Source organism: Orcinus orca, chromosome 13 (assembly GCF_937001465.1).
Source record: "Orcinus orca chromosome 13, mOrcOrc1.1, whole genome shotgun sequence".
In the NCBI taxonomy this organism is placed as follows: domain Eukaryota; kingdom Metazoa; phylum Chordata; class Mammalia; order Artiodactyla; family Delphinidae; genus Orcinus; species Orcinus orca.
The window spans coordinates 10,792,179-10,809,453 of NC_064571.1; the positions used below are offsets into that span (position 1 = coordinate 10,792,179).

A 17,275-nucleotide genomic window follows, 5' to 3' on the forward strand; every position below is an offset into this window, starting at 1 on the left:
GGGACCAGAGAGCCCTTGCAGCTAACCTGCTGGGGACCTCTGGGAAATGACACTCCTCCCCTGGGCCTCACCATGTTGAATACTAATCGCAAAGTGGACTATTGAAGTATTTATCTGAGGGGAATGGAGGGTTTGGAAGCAGAAGCCAGGGGGAGTTTGTTAAATGTGGAAATGTACGGTGTGCATGTACACGGGGGACTTTTCCTGAAAGCACAAAATATTGCCACAGTGCTGTTAGGAGGTCCTGCATCCCCAGATACACACGTGGGTGGAGGAACACCTGTAGCAGCAGAAGGGGGTCGACGGTTCACGACCGCATGTCTGTATGAAGGCCAGCATGTGTGTGTGTGTGTGTGTGTGTGTGTGTGTTGGGGTGAAGGGGACTCCAAGGACCCCTGAGTAGCGTATGGAAAGTAAAAGTACCCAACACTCAGCTCAAGCAATTGTTTTTCTCCTGGAGGCTAACATTCACGGGCAGGTAGCCAACAGGCACATTAGGATAAGAGATGTTATCTGTTTAAAATACGTTTGCAAAATACATCTTGATGCAGTGAGTGTGCAGCGCGCCCTAACCCGTGTGACACTGCCTTGGCCCGGTGGCCACGCCGGGCGCACTGGAGCTCACAGGCCAGCGTTTGCAAAGCCCAGCCCTCACTCCTCACTCGTCCACTTCCCTCCGGGGTGGATAAACACATTCCCAAAGACCACAGCTGGGGTGTCTGGGAGCCAACAGAAGCTGCTGCTCCCTGCCTTGCTGGAGCTGTCGCTGCTACCGTAGCAAAGACTCGCCATCTCCAGGTTGGAAGACACCCCGGAGGTCACTCATCCCTCCGATGCTGGAAGCCCAGGTCCCTGCGGATACCCTCCTGCAAGGGCCTGGGTTCTGCCAGGCCCCCCCGCTCCTGGGTAAAGCACTGCCCCTGCCTGCACCGCACGGCTGTCCTTCCCCGAATCTAAAGTTTCCGGGTCTGTAGTGCCGCCACTCTTCAGGCAATAGCAAACCAGCATTTATTGGGCATTTACTGTGAGCCTGGCACCGTCTAAGCACTTTATCTGCATCGCCTCATTGGACCCACCCAGCAACGTTTGAGAGAGAGATACCATTATTACCCCATTTTACAGATGTGGAAGTGGAAGCTGGAGGGCTTAAAGGATTTGTTCCAAATCCTGCCATCCGTGGAATTAGTGTGGAGTCTGGGCTTGAACCCAGGTTTTTTCAACTCTGAATCCCAGCTCCTTCTCATCAAACTCCCTGTTCTCCCGACTCCACATGGACATGCACATCACTCCTCTCCTGGACACATCCTCTAGCTTTTTTCCAGATCCCTCCCACCGACCTCTACAATTTCATATCCCCAAAGGGCAGGGGTTCCCCTTTGCTCAGAACTGAGTAAACAAGAAAACGCAATGGCTCAAAGCACCCCGGTGAGGGTCGGACAGACCTGACTTAGCATTCTGTTTTAGCCTCAGCAAATGCCTGTCTCCTGTTTCCCATGGGTAAGAATAGAGACCTACGCACAGGGTGGGTGTGAGAGTTAAACAAGATAAAACAGAAAGAGCTCCCAGCCGGTGTCAGCACAGGAGCGGCAGCTCTGCTAAGGGGGTGCGTAGTGACAGATGTGATAAAGGAAGGAGGACATGTGGGTGGAGGTTGGCCACCAAGTTTCACTCCGTCCCCAACTTCTGACTTTAAGAATCTCCCACCAGCAGGAGAGGGTTTGCTCAAGGACACACACACTAGGAACCCTCAGACCTCAGCCTGGCCGTGGCTTTCTCACTCCACGTTAGCATTTCCTGGGGAAGCACCTGCAGGAGTGGGAAGGGGGTGGGCAGAGGGGCTGGGGAGACTGAAGGCTCCCCTTCAGGAAGCCAAGGAGAAGGTGGGCTCACCAACACTCAGGCGGTGGGCACAGACCTCTAATCTGGCTGCTGTGGAGTTCCCTGTGCCACATCTTGGCCAGCTGCCTCCTCTCGGGGCCTTGGGTCTTCCCACCCTTCAGGGATGATGGGAAGTCAATTCTGAAGTTCATGAATTCCCAGGCATGAAGGTGCTGTACAAACGTAGACTTTTAAACAAAGGTCCTCATGTCTTCAAACCTCACCTTCTCTAAGAATCCTCCCTGCCCACCTCCGAGGTCCGCCCTTGACCTCTGGTGCTAAAATGACATCCTACCTACCCCTGGGCCGCCTGTCAGGCTCCACCCCTGGGTCTGGCTTTACTCTTCCTTCATAGCACACGTCTGTCCTCTTCCCTGCTAATCCCACGGCCTAGAATGACTCCTGGCACCGAAAACAAGCTCACTAAATAGTGGTTAAATGAACAAATGAACGAATGAAGGAATGATTCTTTATATCATTTCAGAAAACTACAAAACTCAGTATGTCAGGGCTGTAGGTGACATTTTCAAATATGACCCTGTGTTCTGATGAAGGTTTATTCAGACCATTAAAAAGTATGCTCAGATTAAAAGGGCCTGGAAACAGCTCGGGGATCCCTCGATAGGAGGACAGATCAACAAGCTGTGGTATATTCGTGTGATGGAATACAACTCAGCAGTAAAAAGGAATGAAGGACGAAACATGGATAAACCTCAAAACATTATGTTGAAAGAAGAAAGCCAAACACAAAAGAGTGTCTGATGCATGTTTCCATTCACATGAATTCTAGAACAAACAAAACAACCTAGGATGCTAAAAAGCAAAACAATGTTTGTCTCTGGGGGGTGGCTGAGGACAGGGATTGACTGGGAAGGAGGACGAGGGAATTTCTCAGGTGATGGACCAGACCCTATATCTTGATAGAGGGTGGGTTTTACTCATCAAGCGGTCCACTTAAGATTTGTGCATTTTAATGTATGTACAACTTTTTTTTGTTTTTTCCTCTGCGGTACGCGGGCCTCTCACTGTTGTGGCCTCTCCCGTTGCGGAGCACAGGTTCTGGACACGCAGGCCCAGAGGCCATTGCTCACGGGTCCAGCCGCCCCGCGGCATGTGGGATCCTCCCGGACCGGGGCACGAACCCGCGTCCCCTGCATCGGCAGGCGGACTCTCAGCCACTGCGCCACGAGGGAAGCCCATATGTACAACTTTTATCTTAAAAAAAGAAAGATATAAACAAATACAGAACTGTAATTAATAACACGCATGCTGAGGTATTTAAGGGTGAATATTTGCAACTTACTTTGAAATGCATCCTAAAAGTGAGATGAGGACTTTCACTTCCAGGAAGTTGGAACAGACATAATTATCCATTCCTCCTGCCACCCACCACTAAAAACCCTGGACATTATATACAATACAAACATAAGAAGATTCTGGAAGGTGGAGAGAAGACAGACTGATACGGACCTCGGGACGGGTAGAACAGAGTGATGAGCTCTCTGGTTTCTTTTTGCCTGTGTCTCCCAGGTGAGGTATTGAAGAAGCCGGGAACCCAGAAATTCCAAAAGAGAGCAAAGAAAGAGGAAGCTCCCACAAAAGCCTGCTCTCTCTAGCCAAATGGCCCGGAAAGGGCCAGCCCAGCAAGAAAGAAAAGTTTTAGGCAATAACTCTTCCACTCTAGCCAAACACCACAGAAAATACTGCAGCCCTACCTTCATCAGCAAAGGCCAAGGGGAGCCCTGACGTCCACCATCATCACCAGGCTGCAACATGCCGCAACCACCCTGCCCCACCCTGCCTGCCTCCCACCCCAGGGTGGGGTCTGAGAAGGCTGAGCAGGGAGCTGAAACTTTCATCCCCACTCAGTGGTCACAAGCTCCTCCCCAGTAACAGTGGAGACCACGCGGGGAGGCTGGACTTTCGTCCCCACACAGCAGTAACAAGGAGCAAGGGTGGTATCTGGGAGAACTAGTGGGGAGTCAGGACCCTTTTAACCTCACAGGGGTAACAAGGCCACGTGAGGAATAGCATCGAGGCACTCTGACACCACCACATGGGGTAGCTATCAGTGGAAGCCTAGCACTTCTACCCATACCCAGCAGTAAGAAGGAGACCCCTTCCTTGGGTGTCAACAGAGGTCAAGTGAGGGACCTGGACTTCCACCCCACATGGCAGTAATGAGAGAGCTCACTGCCACTCCCCCCCCCCACACCTTCACCCACAATGTCAGAGGAAGCCAGTGAAAACAGATCGAAATAAGATACAGAGTCTCAAAACATAATACCCCAAATGTCAAGCTTTCAGTAGAAAATTGCTCATCATACCAAGAACCAGGACGACCTCAAACGAATGAAGTAAGCCAATGAATAAATGCTAACACCAAGATGACAGAGATGTTAGAATTATCTGACAAACATTTTAAAGCAACCACCATTAAAATGCTTCAAAGAGCAATGACAAATACTCTTGAAACAAATTAAAAAATAGGAAGAGAGATAAAATATAAAGAACTAAATGGAATATTTATCACAGAAAAATACAGTAATAACAACAGCAACGACCAAAACACCCACCTGAATGGAGGCACTCAACAGCAAAATAGAGGAACACAGTGACCTGGAAGATAGGACAGCATTAAATATCCAATCTGAACAACAGAGAGAAGAAAACAGGCTGGGGGATTAAAAAAAAAAAAAAAAAGGAACAGAGCCTCAGGGACCTGTCTGGCTATAGCAAAAGATCTAACTTCTGTGATATCCATGTTCTGGTAAGAAAGGAAAAGAGGGCAAAACTGAAAAAGTACTCAATTAAATAAGGGCTTAAAACATCCCAAGTTTTGCCAAAAACAAAAGCACAAACAAAAACACACAGATTTAAGAAGCTGAGCAAACTTCAAACAGAATAAACCCAAAGTAATCCATATCGAGGCACATCATAGTCAAACTTCAGAAAAACAAAGAGAAAAATATATATATTGAAAACACAGAGAAATGACACTACCTGTGGGGAAAAAAATTTGAATGACAGCACATTTTCATTAGAAACCATGGAGGCAAGAGTACTCTCATGTGCTGAAAGAAAAGAACTGCCAACACAGAACTGTATATTCGGTTGAAAGGTCCTTTCCAATGAAGGATCCTTCAGGAATGAAAGGGAAATTAAGACATTTTCAAAAAAAAGAAAAACTATATACCACTAGCAGATATATCAATACCACATAAGAATGGCTAAAAGAAGTTTCCTAAACAGAAAAGAAACAATAAAAGAAGGACTTCTGGAATGTCAGTAAGGAAGAAACAACACAATAAGCAAACATATTGGTGATACTGGTAAATACAATGGGCTTTCCTTTTCCTCTTAATTTTTCTAAATTATGTTGACAGTTGAGGCAAAAACTGTAACACTGCTAATGTGATTCAAAATGTATATAGAAGAAATATTTAAGACAATTATATTATAAACAGGGAGGGGAAAGGGACGTAAAAAGAGATAAATGTTCTATAGTTGACTCAAACTTGCTAAATGATGACGCTAGTAAACTACGGTCTCAACAGATGCAAAAAAATCATTTGATATAATCCAACAGATATTCCTGGTAAAAACTCATGGCAAACTAAGACTAGATGGGAACTTTCTCTATCTGATAAGGGGCATCTACTAAAAACTAACAGCTAACATCATTATTGATGGCGAAAGACTGAATATTTTCCTCCTAAGATCAGAAACTCTCACAGATTCTATTCCACATTGTACTGAAGATTCAATCCAGAGCAATATGGCAAGAAACAGAAATAAAAGCGAGCTAGATTGGAACTAGAGAAGTAAAGCCGTCCTCATTTGCAGATGACATGAGAATTTACATAGAAAATCCTATAGAAACAAAAAGTTACTGGAATGTAAAAAGTGACTTTAGTAAAGATATGCAGTATGAGATTAATGTACAAAAGTCAATGGTATTTCTGTATACTTTCAATGAACAATTGGAAATTGAATATTTTAAAATATCACTTACAATGGTATCAAAAAGTATAAAATATCTAGGGTAAATCTGACAGAAGATGGACAATATCTATACACTGAAAATTACAAAACATTGCTGAGAGAAATTAAAGAGAACCTAAATAAATAGAGAGATACTGAGTTCATGGGTTAGAAGACTCAATATTTTTAAAAAGATTTTTTTAATTGAATGAGTCTTTAAATTCTATAGTGGTTTACAATTTTCAAAGTTTCACACACATGATTTCATATAATCCCATAATAACCCTTTTTCCCCCTACCCTTATATTACTCCTCCCCACTTCCCTCTCCCCACTAGTAACCACTAGCTTGTTCTCTATATCTGTGAGAAGACTCAATATTTTTAAGGTGTAAATTCTCACCAAATTGATCTGTAGATTCAATGTAATACTGATCAAAATCTCAGCAGATTTTCTGTAGAAATGGACAAGCTGATTCTGAAACTCATATGGAAATGCAGAGGACTTAGAATAATCAAAACAACTTTGCAAAAAAAAGCAAAGTTGAAAAACTTACACCACTTGATTTCAAGACTTATTATAAAGTTACAATAATCAGGACAGTGGAGCAAAGACAAGCACAAACACCAATGGAACTTCAGAATCAAGAGTCTAAAATTAGACTCATTTATGGACAACTGATTTTTTAACAAAGGTGCAAAGCAATGCAGTGGAGATATGACAATTTTTTCAACAAATGTTGAGGGCACACTGGGATATCCAAAGGCCAAAAATGTGAACTTTGATCTGTACCTCATACCATTTACAAAAATTAACTCAAAATGGATCATCATAGATTGAAATATCTATAGCTTCTAGAAGAAAATCTTCATGACCCTGGGTTAGGCAAAGATTTCTTAGATACAAAGCCAAAAGCATAATCCATAAGAGAAAAAAATGATAAATTGGAATTCTTTAAAATTAAAAACAAAAAGTCATTGTTAAGAAAATGAAAAGACAAGTTATAGTCCGGAAGAAAACATTTGCAAATCATGTCTAATAAGGGGCTTATATTCATAATATATAAAGAACTGCCAAGACTCAATAATAAGAAAACAACCCAATTTTTAAAAAATGGGCAAAAGTCTTTTCTTTTTTTTAATAAACTGGGTAATGTTCTTCCTTAATGCAAATATGAATTCAACTTCTTTTTCCTAAAAACATGGATTAGAAGTCTCATGTGAGTCAAGGTCAGGCTCACTATGGCGTTGTTTCAACCACACTTCTACTATATTAATCACCACTATCAGAGAAACCCAGATTAAGATCTTTTAAATAACAGCTTGTATTTACTGAAAATTCTCTCTCTCTCTCTCTCTCTCTCCATATATATATATATATATATGTGTGTGTGTGTGTGTGTATATGCAAAATATTTAAACAGACATATCACCAAAGAACATATATGAATGACAAACAAGTATATGAAAAGATTCTCATTATTATTAGTCAGAGAGATGCAAATTAAATCACAAAGAGCTCTCACTACGCATGTATTAGAATGATTACAACAGAAAGTCTGACTGTAGTAAGCACTAATGAGGGCAGGGAGCAACTGGAATTCTCACATTTGGCTGGCGGGTTTTTAGAAATGATGCGGAGATCCTTAACCAAATCTTTTCAAACCCCACTCAAGCAATCCATTCAAGGAACTGTCTTAACGTCTTCCCTGCCCAATTGCCTCTTCACAGGGCCATGGTAAAGCCAGCTTTCCAGGGTCACACAAGGCCACCTCCAGAAGCAGTGAGCGTCTCACGTCAAGCAATCTGGAGTAGATCTAGTTTAACAACAATCTTTCTGGTGTTTTCTTGGAGGCCCCGGACTGCCCTCTTTAGGTTTGCTTGTCCTTGGATTGAGGTGACTTCAAAGGCGGCACAGTGCCCAGCGCAACGGGAAGAGAGGAAGGCAGAATGCACCTCGACTCTGCAATCTGTTCCTAACAGTTTTTTGAGGGTTGAACACAACTCTCGGTGTGTGTCAGCGCTTGAGCTGTGCATTTCTGTCTGACTGTGTCTCTGCCTAGGTGGTAGGAAGGGACCCGGGCTGAGGCCAGGAAGGACCTGCTCTAAGCTGATAAAGGCAACGCCCTTATATCAGGAACCCTGTGGTTTTTCTGTCTTTGGAAGCAGCAGGAAGTACCTTTCCCCCAAAACACAGCCCTGTATATTGCTCGCGGGAACAATTCGCACACATCGGGCTGGGAGACCCTGAACACCCAGGGCTGTGTGCTTCATTTCAGGCGAACTGGACACAGTTTTCTCCCTTACACTTTGGAACTTCGAGTTCCGTGCCTGCCCCTCGCCTTCCGGGGATGCGCGGGGGAAGGCAGCCTCCAGGCTGGGCTGGAGAGGGGCGGGCTGCAGCCCCACCGACCTGCCGGGCGCGCGTCTATCCGTGCCAGACCGCTCAGAGGTGCCGGCGCAGCCTAACCGTGACCTTGGCCGCGGTGAGGCTGGGCGTCCGCCGGCGCGCGCCGGAGCCGCAGACCCGGACACAGCCTGGCTGCTAGTTAAGTTTTGCTGTCTTTTACTTTTCCTAAAATAATTCGGGGGAGTTTCCATCACTCTGAAATGACCTGCGAAAACTCTCCGGAGCTAGAAATCAATCAACTCAAAAAAGCATGCTGATTTTTTTTCCTTTCTTTTTGAACCCGTGGTTGGTGCGTAAAGGGACCTGTCAATCTAGAAGCCCCCTGGGACCCAAGTGAATCTGCAGAGCTGGTATTTTTAGAGACCGCGCTTTCTGAGATTCCAGCTGGTGGACCCCGAGCCGGCTCCTGTCGCCCTCAGAGAGCACGTGGATTTGCAGAATATGATGCAACCCAGCGTGGGCTCAACCGATGCAACGCGCACCGAGCTGTAGCCTGAGAAGCTCCGGGACACACAGAAGGCCAGCTCGCATCCCTCGTCAATTTCACTTTTTTTTTTAAACTCTCCACAGGTTCAGATGCCATTTGGCTGGGGAAAGGGATTTATCAAAGGTTTATAAATGGAGCAATCTACTAGTAAAAATAACAATCATCACATCATCTCACAGGGTGGCAGGATATTTTGTTTTTCTTTGGCAATGACCCGTAACTGAGTCATTGATTCAAATATACCCTACGAAGTACACATTTTTCTATGGAATGTCTTCCTAAGTAAAATTTGCTGGCTTGCTTCTGGATTAGGAGCCTGGTGAAGCTAACCCTGGCTGCAGGGAATTGCTTCCCATCCACGCAGGCACTCTCTGTATCCCTCCCTCCAGCAGGGATCTGGGCTGCTTTGGGCTTTGTCTTCTGTTCTGTCCCGAGCCCAGCACGGGGCTCAGAACACGGAGGCCCTCATCCACATCCACTGGGGACCCAAGCTCTTCAGCTATGAAGTGGGACAATAATGCTTGCCTTACCAGCTTGAGAATCTCCTTGTAGGGATCCAGTTCGTAAAGAAGAGAGATGCTGGAGGCTGCACGCCTCAGCCTTCAGCCGTGTCCTATCCCCTCCAGCTCGTCACTTTGCCCATCTGTGAAATAAAGGAAAGAAAACAACTTTATCAGTAATGTTAGAGTCATCATTACAAAATCGTAACATGTGTTAATTCTGGAATGTGGGTACTTCGGTGTTTGTTATATTATTCTCTGCATTTTTCAGTCTCCTGCCCCAATAAAAGAAGAGGAGGGAAAAATGTTTAAAGACTTGTAGAAAATCTGGTTTCCTGCAGTTGTACTTTCTCTGGTTCTGGGTACAGGAAAATGCTCAGTAAACCGGACTCCTGGAGAAACGAGCAGCGTTACTACCACTCATCTTGTTTCTGCCCCTTCCTTTGTTCCAGGAATTTACTAAGACCCAGCAGGAGGTTTCACCCCTACTCCCACCCCCAGCTGTTTAAGGCAGCTGTTTGCTCACCAGTCTCTTCGACTTGGGATAGAAGTTTTCTAGTTGAAGGCAGGTGAGTCCAGAATGATGTCATTTATAACGTTCTGATTCAATTTCTTCCAAACCTACCCACCCCCTGCCGCCAACGACCCCGACCGGTACTAAGCAGAAGCACACGTGTATGAAAAGAAAACTTCTATCTGTAGTCAGTCAAAATGTGCTTTGTATAACACAATCCCAAACTTTCTTGGGCTTCACAAACACACATGGCTCAAGAAAACTCGCATGGGCATTTCCACTCCCCTAACTTGAAAACAGCCGAACTAAATTAAGTAACAACAACAACACAGAGTTGTTTCCCACAAAGTTTGCTGTGCTCTCACCACCAGTTTTCAGCCTGAAACAATTTCATGCTTGAGTTATTAACTTATGAAAATAGGCACAAAAGGGGAAAAATGCGAACAGATCCTCAACTATATTATTAGTCATTGCTACAGCTGACTGCATTCCGGCACAAAGCATGTTATTCTGCCCGAGTATCTCAGCTTTGAACAAAATGTAGCTCACTAATGGGTTATGCCTCGTATACCTTTTTGTAATCATTACATTGCCGTTCTCTGTAATTTATCCTGGTTTCCATTAGGCGTATGTGCGTTAGTCAGGCATGCACTCGAGCACGCGCACACACGCACACACGCACGTATCTTTTAAGTCCCCTTTCATCTGTGGCTGAAAAGAAAGGTCATGCAGCTGTCAGTCATTTTAGGGAAACACCACTGTATTGATAAAGATCATATTTGGAAACCAGAGTGATGGGTGAATATGTGTGTAGATTCTGAAAATATCGGTGGTTGGGGGGTAGCAACGTGAGTAAAGGAGGGGAATCTAGAAGCAGTCTGGAGAAGATGGAGGCAGAGTGGGAGAGTCTGATCAGGCTTACTTCGGGGGGGTCTCTATTCAGGAGGGGCAGCTCTGGACTGAAACTCCCCCGGGGTGGGGCGAGGGGAGGGGAATGGCATCTTTCTCACTTGCTAAGTGTGCTCAAGTCTCCTGTGTGAGCAGTGAGATTCCAGGCAAGAGCCCCATTTGGGGATGTTTCTGGCTGGGGTTCAGAGGTGTTGCCCCAAACCAGTTTGAGTCAAATGAATAATGAAGCCAAGTCTTGAGTCTATTGATTTTCGCTCCTGTGAAGTCCAGAACGGGTCCTAGAAATCAAGGCTTTTGAATATTAACTTCTGGAAACGACAGCAAAAAGAGCCGGTAAGGAAATCATCAGGGGAAAGAAATACAGAAGGGATATGAAAAGCCTGGAGAGGATCGTGATGTCCGCAGACAAGCAGGAATCCCTAGAAGCACCTCCTAAGCAGATCAGAGGCTGGGATCCGGAAGCAGCGCCCCCGCCGAGAGCAGGGCCCCCCACAATTCTCAGCCAGCAAGAGAAGCCCTTGGCATCTTCCCCCTGAGTAGATAATGGGATTCTTCACCAGACACTTAACCAGCCAGGAGAGGTAGCACTTGGGAGCCAAATGGGCTCTTTTAACTCCTTTGAAGTGTTAACGAACGCTTTGATTTGGTTCTTTCCTCCTCATTAAGACAAATGTGGTACCACTTTGCCCCAGGAATCTGATCTCACCTCCCAAGCCAGCTGCTCGTCTTTCTATTCAGATGAGTCCAAGCCCTGCTGGGGGGTCTCCTCCTGTCAGGTAGCAGAGATGCCTGTCTTGCTGAAGATCTCTCTGCCAGGGCCTCCAAGCCTCGTGCTGCTCTCAGGGCCCAGGACATACCACCACCAGGTCCCAGCTCACATAAAAACACAGAGGTGCTTGTGTGAACGCTCCGCTCACAATGTCCTGTGAGGTACCAAGCAAACTCAGGCATGTTAAATTTGTCAGATGCTGTGCCCTGTGGAGGGGACCAGGCTGGACAGAACTCGGAGGACAGAGCCCCCCCCCCCACGCCCACAAAGATCTGAAATCTTTAGAGATTATGAAGCCCAACTCGGCCCTCACCCCTCTTTCACCCATGACACACTGGGGCTAGGGGTTCCACTGGGGCAGAACTGGAGCTGGAAGCAGCTGGCATTGAACCCCCGAGGCTCATCTGCTATCATGATCCCCCACCCAAGCTCTCCCTCTCCCTCCCAATGCAGGGCAAATTCAATGGGATGAAAGCCTGCAGACAGAAGGAACTGGGGGTCCTGTGGTTTATTCAGAAGCCACCGAAAGCAGCCGGGCAGCCTCTCACAGCCAGTGCCAGCTGGGGAAAGCAGGCCGGGAGGGCAGAACTCTGTGCCCCAGAGGCACAGGCTGAGCCCATGGGGACAGTCCTCGAGATGGCTACAGCCTGTGATGGGGACCTGGGAGGCCGGATGAGCTCTGTCAGGTGGGCAATGGGAGGGTGGGAGAGGAGCCTTCTGGAGAACAAACATTCAAACCTGGGGAAACAACTCGCCTTAACTCATTGCATCTTAGTTATAATCTCTGCAGCCCACAGGATAACGTCCTGCTAAGTGCGCATTATCTCATGGAATCCTCTCACCCATCCATGTCGGTAATCACGATTTGACCCTCTCTCCCCCATTTTCATTTTTACCATCTTAATCATTTTAAGTGTACAGTTCAGTAGTAAGTACATAAATATTGTTATGCAACAGATCTCTAGAACTTTTTCATCTTGCAAAACTGAAACTCTATACCTATTAAATAGTAACTCCCCACTGCCCCCTCCCCCGGCCCCTGGCAGCCACCCTTCTACTTTCTGTTTCTGTGAATTCGCCTACTCTATATAACTCATGTTAAGTGGAATCATACAGGATTTGTCTTTTGGCGACTGGCTTAGTTCAATGGGCGTAATGTCCTTGAGGTTCACCTCTGCTGTAGTGTGTGTCCAAATTGCCTTTTAAAGGCTGAATAATATTCCATTGTATGGACGGAGCACGTTTGATTATCCATTCATCTGTTGATGGACACATGGGTTGCTTCCGCCTTTTGGCTACTGCAACTACTGCTGCTATACACGTGAGTGCGAAAAAGTCTCTTTGCAATCTTGCTTTCAAAGCTTTTGGCTATATACCCGGAAGAGGAATTGCTGGATCATATATGGTCGTTCTATTTTTAATTTTTTGAGGAACCTCCGTACCTCCATTTCCCACCAGCAGCGTATGAGGGTTCCAATTTCTCCACATCCTTGCCAATACTTGTGATTTTCTGTTGTTGTTTTTTTAAATTTTAATACTAACCCTCTTCATGGGTGTGAGGCGATATCTCCTTATAGTTTTGATTTGCATCTCCCTAATTCTCAGTGACGCTGATCACCTTTTCATGGCTTCTTGGCCATTTGTCTCCTTTGGAGAAATAGCTTTTCAAGTCCTTTGCCCAGTTAGAAATCAGATGATTTGATTTTGGTTGTTGCTGAGTTGTAGGAGTTCTTTTATACCACCCCCCTCCCCTTGTATTTTTTCTGCTTAAAAAAACTAAAGGGTCAAAGAGGTGAATTACTTATACTTACTCCAGCCTTAGGACAGGGGCTGCTTGATTCCCCAGCAGCCGGGAAAGCACCCTTACATGGGTGGCAGCCAGAGAGAGCTAAGGGCCCATCCTCCCAGCCACATGGGCTCAAACATCATCCATTATAGGCACACCCTGTGCTCACAGCCTCGTGAGCCACATTGCTGTTGGAAAACCGACAGCAAACGCTGGTTGCAGAGACTCAGAAGCGTGTAATATCCATCTTAATAACGGTCCCACTTTCTTATTCTTCCCCCCTCAAGGAAGGGCAGAGGGAAAACGCTGCTCGTGGAAAAATACATTTAAATGGATCAGTGCTGGGCGACCATCTGCACATCTGTTCTTAACAGGTTTCAGCTGAAACTACTGAAAATACACACAGATCTGTTTATGTGGAACCAGTTAAATATGATAAGATTTCAACTTGGAAGGTAACTATGGATTTGGTGGTGGGAACACAAAAAGCCTCCCCACGCTTGGTCTCCACACACACTCCTGATACTTCACTGTAGAGGTTGTCGAGGGAATCGGATTTACTGTGAATTAAAAAGATCTAAATTACTGGAGATTAGTTACAAACAAACTCAAGATGGTCCCAGCAGCCTTTCTTTCTACAGCACGTAATTCTTGCCTCACCTCCCATGTGGGCCTAGGGAGTTCTTTGTCATCAGAGAGGAGACCGCAGCTGGGAAATCACTTGTTTCTGAATAATTCTGTCTTCACTCCTCCAACAAAGCATTCAGGAGGACGACGGCATGCAGGCTGCTGGCACACAGAGTACCCAGCTGACTTCCCTCCAGAAAAACACACCGGTGGCCCCTGAGGATGTGCAGGCAGAGGGGAGGGAGTTTTACGGACCACCCTATGAGGGCCCATTGTCAACCCGTTATAGAGATGGGAAAACTGAGGCTCTAGGATGATTTGCCCACAACTACCCCAGTAGGAGGGAGTGAGGTGCCCCAAAGGAAGAAAGATAGTTCTTCCTATCTAAATGTCCCATGAGGCGAGGCCACAACTCAGAGACCTACGGGGCTCAGTAGATGAGGAGTGAGGGACCGTGGGCAGCTAATAAGAAGCTTTAGCAGATTGATACTGAGGGGTCAGACACTGTGAGCCCAAATCCTCTGTTTTTGGAAAGAGAGCCAGAAGCCGCTAGATGTTTACCTGTTGGCTCAGGTATTGAAAACAAACCAAAAAATCAGGCCCTACTGTGGTTCGTGACCCCCGTGGTGGGCCTCTGGGGCCTCTGGCAGAGGCTGCTTTGGTTTCACTCATTCTCCAGGTGAGCCTTGGGGTCTGACCATCAGGATTCTTGTCTCCGGTGCAGGAGGTCTCGGTCACAGGCAACGGGCGCCCCAGCTCAGCGCCCTCGTCCCTGTCTGTCTTCTAAAGCCTTTTCCTGCAGCTTCGCGGGCTCCCCACCTCAACTCCAGCACATTGAATGTGCATTCATCCATAAACATTCATCTAATAATTTATCTCTAAGAAGGGACATCAGTCTATAAAATGCACCACAGGAAACCCAAGAATCGTAGTCACGTGACCTCAGAAACAATCGGCCCAAACTGACATCTGACAACATCCCTGCCACACACACACACCCCTCAGGGCCTGGGCTATGATTGGTAAGTTTTTCATTCCTGATGGACCCCATGCTGGGAAAATGCACCTATGTCTGTTCCTTGAAGATCATTTTTTTTTTTTTAATAAGCAGCCCAGTGGAAAACAATTGTGAATGGCAGCTTCATTACATGTGGATTTCTAGAACAAAGAGAATATTGCTCACACTCTATGACCTGTTCGATGACACTGAATTTTAATTACAAAATGCTCACGTGTTAAAAATTGATGACAAGGAAGGTGTGACACTAGGGCTAAAAAAAAAAATCAGAGAGGCAAAATATGGTTGACAGGCTGCCTCGATGATCTAGTCAATGTTATTTCACATTTGTCTTCTCTCTGTCTCTTTTCTTTTTTCATGTGAAATTTTCATTTTTGAGCTAGAAGGCACATACTTCAAGCTGTGTAGACCTCAGAGGGGGAGGCCAGTGAAATCAGCAGAGGGTACGAGGAAGGGAACCTTATTTGCCCTCTGGGGGCCTCAAATATCCTGTGCAAAGGATCAGCTGTTGTCTTAAAGTGTCCCCTCCAAGTGGCTACTGTCCCAGGCCACCTTTGAGGAGCTCTTTGGAAGGGCCAGTTTTTCTGAGCAACAAATATGGGGCTGCTTCCAGGTGATTGGTGGATCTCAGTAGCCCGATAACTGGAAACAAATTATTTTGAAGCAATAGATCAAATGGTGTGTGGGGAGGTGCTGGATGTTCAAGCCAGCCCAAGCTACACTAGTTATAAGAGAGTTTTCTTCTGAGATGATGCAATCATTGAATAGGAAAATCCTAGTGCAGAATGCACTGGGTTTAAGAAAGGCCGTCTACAGCAGGCAAAGGTTGTCCTCTTCCCCTCTGGCTGGGCCTCTAGGACATGATGTGTCAGTTCATGTGCTAAAGTCCCACGAATGAGGAGCCATTTCGCCCTAATCGCAGAGCCTTGAGCTCTGGCCAAGGGGCCCCAGGTGGAAAAATCACATCCACCAGAGCCTGTGCAAGAAGGAGGCAGCTGCCCTGCATCTTGGGGGCGTGGCTCACCCTGGGACAAGGGAGCAGACTACAGGGTATTGGTGTGGCCTGAGCCTTGGCGATGGAGGTACCAGCCCCAGAGTGTGAGAGCCGGAATGCCTGCTTCCTGCCCAAGAGAACAGATGTACAAGAGTGGGCTGCAGAGTTAACCAAAAGGTAGAACAGCGCCTCAGACCTCGCTAGGAAGAGACCAGGAGTGTATTCAGAGTCCGGGGTCCAAACCAGGGGCACGGAATAGCACATGCAAAGGCCCTGAGGCAGGACCAGCCTGCGCCTAGTGGGTGAGCCACAGCTAGGACCTAGGGGAGGTGCTGGCTGTGCACAGGGAGAAGTCAGAATTCCATTCTAAGAGCAACAAGAAGCCGCTGTCAGGTTCCAGGGAGGAGCATGCATTTCCCAATGATCATGCTGGTCTGTGAGGAATATGAGTCTCGCGGGGTGAGAAGTTGGGCTGCGGGCGATGTTTTGGGAGACCAAGGGGCTGCATTTCACAGAGACAACCAGCAAGACGTGGTGGGGAGCTGGGCAAGGAGGGTGGGGGAAAGGTCCATGGACAAGGCATTTAACCCTTGGTTTCCTGAACGGGAAAAAGGACTCAATAATTCCCACCTCACAGAGGGGATGTGAGGATCAGAAATGGTGCGTGGCGCCCCCGGCCCACGACAGGTGCCCAAGAAGTGAGAGTCCCACTGTGTACCCACTGCCTCCTTGCCCTCCTTGTCCCCACGAGCACGGGTGACAGATGCCTGTCTTCAGCGGTGCCTCTTCTGACCCCTGTCCCCAGTAAAGTGGGAAGTAGCGCTGGGCAGCATCGGCGACAGGGCGGGTTTGGATTGTTATTTCTGAGAAATCATGTGCAGATTCACCAGAAAAACAGTGATGCAACAAACCTCCAGGTTCATTAAAAACATTCTGATAGCTAGTGGGAAGCAGCCGCATAGCACAGGGAGATCAGCTCGGTGCTTTGTGACCACCTAGAGGGGTGGGATAGGGAGGGTGGGAGGCAGGGAGACGCAAGAGGGAAGAGATGTGGGAACATATGTATGTGTATAACTGATCCACTTTGTTATAAAGCAGAAACTAACACACCATTGTAAAGCAATTATACTCCAATAAAAATGTTAAAAAAAAATTTTGATGGTTACGAAAAGAAAGTTAACTGGGTGCTGATGGGGACCCGCTGAATCATCACCACCACGAAGCTCTCTGTGCCTAAGGTGACATTATTCCCCAGAGTACAATCATGGCGTTGGACCCAGGACTGTCGTTCGGGCCAGGATCCCTGCGTCCACTCCCTGCCGCACTGTCTCCAGCCCTCACCCCTGGAGAAGCAGGAGTGGGGGAAGGTAGCGGAATTTCCACGTTCAGGTCCAACACGCC

General features: G+C 46.7%; 2 long non-coding RNA genes across 7 annotated transcripts in view; both read right to left on the reverse strand.

Moving 5' to 3' along the window:
* The window catches only part of LOC105748408 (uncharacterized), a 137,176-nt gene that overhangs the window by 17,395 nt on the left and 102,506 nt on the right, over positions 1 to 17,275 (reverse strand). For 3 of the 6 annotated variants that reach the window (XR_004475694.2, XR_004475696.2, XR_007470739.1), the window contains exons 2-3: positions 9,288 to 9,400; positions 4,455 to 4,497 (exon numbers count right to left, since the gene is read on the reverse strand). This is a non-coding gene — a long non-coding RNA (uncharacterized LOC105748408). The remainder of the gene's footprint in view (positions 1 to 4,454; positions 4,498 to 9,287; positions 9,401 to 17,275) is intronic. The other 3 variants (XR_004475692.2, XR_007470740.1, XR_007470738.1) reach the window with 1 other exon arrangement.
* On the reverse strand, positions 2,631 to 4,445 carry LOC125960754 (uncharacterized). The gene is made up of 2 exons (XR_007470741.1): positions 3,594 to 4,445; positions 2,631 to 3,093 (listed from the first exon to the last, which is right to left on the reverse strand). It is a non-coding gene; the product is annotated as an uncharacterized LOC125960754 (long non-coding RNA).